The sequence below is a fragment of the Macadamia integrifolia genome, unplaced genomic scaffold (assembly GCF_013358625.1).
Source record: "Macadamia integrifolia cultivar HAES 741 unplaced genomic scaffold, SCU_Mint_v3 scaffold2722, whole genome shotgun sequence".
NCBI classification, from domain to species: Eukaryota; Viridiplantae; Streptophyta; class Magnoliopsida; order Proteales; family Proteaceae; genus Macadamia; species Macadamia integrifolia.
In genome coordinates this window covers 44871-49780 of record NW_024868912.1, presented here as the reverse complement: position 1 = coordinate 49780, position 4910 = coordinate 44871, and positions in this window count along the sequence as shown.

Here is a 4910-nt window from a genome sequence, read left to right as displayed (position 1 = left end):
TGCAAAAGTGTTTAAAAAAATGTTTCCTATCCATTTATGTGTGTATCTTTAGCGTATCTTAGTGTATCTCCGATACGATACGATACTCTTCGATACGTATCTTAATTTTGACCGACCGATACGACGACCGATACCGATACTTTAATCCTTGGTTATATATGTAAATTTGATTTACATTTTAATATATTTTCTATTATCATTTCATGATTGTTAGAGATAAATGTTTACATGGAATTTCCTTAATTGATGTGTCTTTTTCTACAATATATTTTCTATAATTTTTTTTTGGGTGAATAAATAATTCATTACCAAACGAAGAAGAAAACAAATTACAACCCCTAAAGAGGGGAGGGAGAAAGAAGCAAGACAAGCTCAAGGAGCATTACTATTCCTGATGGTGGAGTTTGGAAGCTCCCAGGAATTTACAATATGGCAATTTCTAGGGGTGGAAATATAAGAGGACACACACTGAGAAACTTTTGCTTTGATATCAAAGATGAAGCTCCCAATCTTATCCAGAGAGCGAGAGTAGGAGGTCCATTTCCTATGATTTCTTTCCATCCAAATCTGATTTAATGTAGCACAGAAAGTGAGTCTTCCCACGGTGTCACAAATGGTTTTTCCTTGGAAGGTCATGTCCGTCCAAATCCATTCACGATGGAAAGTGAGGATTGTCCTTTTAGATGGCCAACATTTGCGAAGGATCCCTTTCCATACGGAAGAAGAAAACCTGTAAGTGAAGAAGAGGTGCTCTATAGTCTCTGTCTCAGTGCCACAAAGGATACACAATGGATCTGTAGGAATACCTCTTTGGATGAGGAAGCAATTTGTGGGCAAAGACTTGGTGAAGACTCTCCAAGCCAAGAAACTCTGGCGGGGAATGTGGTTTTTGAACCAAATAAGCCGATGCCATGGGGAGCTTGGCCCTTGGTCCTTACAAAATCCCAAGCTACTATAGAGGAGAAAGCCTTAGAAGCCGAAGGTTTCTAGATGATAGTGTCTGGCCTAAGATGCTAAGATGCTGGGATGATCGGCAGGGAGTTCCAAATATCCTCAAACAAAGTCATAGAGTGGACCGGTGGAGACCAGTTGTCAGAGTAGTGGATATCCACCACAAGGGCAAACTTGGAGAGACCCGAATCATAAATCCTTCTAGCACTTAAGTTGTGATATAGGGTTCCCATGGGGTGCCAAGGATCAAGCTAAAGAAAAGTGTTGGTGTTTTTGCCAATCTGAGATGAAATAGCAGGAGCTATGGTTGGCCTGATGGCAATAATTTTGTGCCAAACCCACGAGGCATCTGCATGCATTTTCACAGTCCAATAGGTATCAGATTTGAGGGGGTTCGAATGGATCCAGTCAACCTAGATGCTCTTCTTTTTGGAGATGATCTTCCAGGCTAGTTTTATGATACCAACCTTATTGACATCCTTGATTCTTCTCAAGCCAAGGCCTGCTTCAGATTTGGGGAGATAGACTGCAGCCCAGCTAATGGGATGAAGGAATCTAGAACACTCAGTCCCTTTCCACAGGAATGAAGCAAATATGGACTCCAGCTTGGAGATGATGGCTTCTGGCAAACCATAGATGCTCGACCAATAGATGTGGAGGCTTAGAGAACCGATCTAATGAGCTCAAGCCGACCTGCATAAGAGAGGATTTCTCCTTTCCAAAGCTGGAGACGCTTCCTGATCAGGTCAAGCACAGGGGAAAATGATGGGCAGTGAGACTAGCTAGAATAAGAGGAAGCCCGAGGTATTTCATAGGAAGATGCCCTTTGGTGAAGCCAGTTTGCTCTAGAATGGAGGCTTTGGCATCTTCTGAGATCCCAGTTAAGAAAATGAGAGACTTTGCTGGATTGATGTGAAGCCCCGACATTGAAACAAATCGGGAGAGACAGAGCATTATGTTTTCCAAGGACATAGAATCAGCGTTGGAAAAAATCATCAAGTCGTCAGCAAAAGCAAGATGAGTAAGCTTAATGGCCTTACATTTAGGGATGGCGGAGATGAGGCTTGAGTCTGAGGCCATCTGAAGGCTTCTTGAAAGGGCTTCCATAGCTAGGCAGAAGATGTATGGAGAAAGGGGGCATCCCTGTCTAATACCCATAGAGGAAGGGAAATAGCCAGCCGGGCTTCCATTCACCAAAACAGAGAATTTAGGAGAAGCAATGCGGTGATAAATCCAGTTTGTGAAAACTAGAGGGAACCCCATGTTGTTGAAGATTGAAACTATTTAGTCTCATCTCAGGGAGTCAAAAGCCTTGTGGATATCTTTCTTCAAAAGAGCAGTTGATGAGTGAGATTTCCTTTCAAATCCTCTAACAATTTCATGGCAAAGAAGAATGTTATCCCCAATACTTCTTCTTGGGATGAAGGCTGATTGATTATTACTGAAAAATTTTGCTATAACTTTGTAGATAAGATTATAAAGTGTGATTGGCCTGAAGTCCTTCATCTCATCAGCTCCCTCTTTCTTTGGAATGAGGCAAAGAAAGGTATGGCTGATCCCATTAACTTGGCTAGGATTAAAGAAGAAACTCTTGATTGCTTTTATCATATCCACTTTGATAAGATCCCAAGAGGATGTAAAGAAACCCATGCTAAATCCGTCCGGGCCAGGAGCCTTGTTAGCCTTATGAGAGAGGATGGCTGAAGTGATTTCTTCATCAGTGGGGAATAGCCATGATGGAACCAGCTAGGTTGTCAGGGATGAATTTGTTTAAGAGGCCAGTAGGGATGAAGGAGGGGGGGCCTGGCTCCATCTTAAACAAATTCTTGAAGTACTCAACAGCAACACTCTTAATCTCATCCACTTTGTGAACTTGCCTGCTATTCGGAGTAGTCAACTTGGTGATGGAGTTGGTGTTGTTTGTGGCTTTCACAGATCTATGGAAGTAGGCAGTGTTGGAATCACCAAGCTCAAGCCAATTAATCCTAGATTTCTGCCTTGTGAAGCTCTCTTCTTGAGCAAGGAGGGTAGAGAGGTGGACTGCCATAAACTTCTCCTCACTAGCTAAGGAAGCATTGAGGTGATCATATTGAAGCTGGCTCTAGATGGAGGATAGCTTGTTCTTGCAATCATTAACTTTAGAAGATATATTCCCAAAGGAGTTAGTATTCCAAGATTTTAGGGCAGATTTGACATTCTTCAACTTTCTAGCCAAGGCAATAAGAGGGGTGGAAAAGACATGGACAGGCTTCAACCGGGCTTCATTAACAATGGAGGGGTAGTCTGGGTGAGAGGTCCACATGTCAACAAATTTAAATGGTTCAAGCCCAAATGAAGTATAAGGTTGGATTAGGAGCGAAATGGGGCTATGGCCGGATATGTTAGAGGCTCCAAAAGTAGCATGGGAGGAGGGGAAGGCATTTAGCCAAGCTTCATTAACCAGGCATCTGTCCAGCTTTGAAGCAATTCTAGCCTGGCCCGATCTCTTATTATTCCAGGTATATTTAGTACTTGACCATCTGAGGTCATCAACAGCAGTGTCATCAATGCATGAGTTTAAGGCATCCATATTCTCACTATCCAAGGTACCTCCACCTTGCTTTTCATGAGAAAATCTGTTCACATTAAAATCTCCCCCAAATACCCCATGGAGATTGCCCAATTTGGTTAGACAAGAGTCTAAGGTCATTCCAAAGAGCAACCCTTTCAGCAGGCCTGTTGGAAGCATAGACAGAGGTGAGGAAAAACGAGGTGCTGGAAGCAGTATCGGTAATGGATAGGTGCAAGAATTGGGCAGAGGAGGAGATGAGAGTAACTTTGATCTTAGTGTTGTCCCACATAAAACAAATGCGCCCATTAGGATGATCAGAATGGTTGGACAGAAAGAGCCATCCCGGAACAATAGTGGAGGAGATTTTGTACATATTGGACTCTTTGACATGAGTTTCCAAGATACAGCAGAAGGAGGACTTGAGCTCTTTTATGAGCCCTTGAACAGAGGCATGCTTGGAGGGGGAATTAAGGCCCCTAGCATTCCACAGCAGGCCGTGGGTCATTGGCCAAGGATAGAGGAAGGCATCGAAGGTTCACTGGAGGAGGAGCCGGTAATATCGGAAATATTCTCTGATAAGAGTGGTGAGGAGCGGGATGGGGGGTTGCAAGGCCAGGGGAGGTGGTGCAAGGCTGGCAAGAGGAGGCAGCAGGTCTGCATTTTCCTTTTTTCAGGTTTCTCTTGGAGTTGGCAGGAAGGGGTGGGCTATCGGTCCGGGAAGAAGAGGGAGGAGGTGGGTGGGTCAGGTCCGAAACCATATCCTGGTCTGCAAGGTTCTGGACCTGGGCTGAAGGCAAAGGAATTGACCCCACGGATTGGGCTGAAGGTGAGAATCCCAGATCCGCATATTATTTTCTTTATTACATTCAAATTTAGTTGAAGAATAAAAAAAAAAATTGGAAAATGAAACAGTAAAGCATCAAGAGGAAAGTTTGGTCTTAGCATTTCCAATATGGTAGACCAGCATTTATTCTGATTTTTGTTTCTCAAGGAAAGACACCTTTGCGACCAGGTGATTATTTTGCAGAGGGCAGATCCGGAGGGCAGATCCTGATGTAAGCTCTATGATAACTAGGTGTAGCCATTGTCTGTGCGACCGGTTCGGTTTAACTAACCTTCTGTGTATACTTTTTTCTTGTGGTTGTTTCTTTATCTTATCATTTTCAAAGAGTTATTTTTCCTTTAATTACACAAACAAGTTAATAAATTTTGCATAAATTGATTATTTTGAGCCTTTTAGTTTCAATCTTGATGGTTTCTTGTGTAACTCCATAACAAATTTCTGATTCCTATATTCTTGATGCCTTTTAATTCTGTTTGTTTAATTGCTCCTTTTTGCATATTTCTTTGTGTTTTCTGATCTATCACACTCTTGCTTTCTAATGGATTTAAGATTTTTGGAATGCTA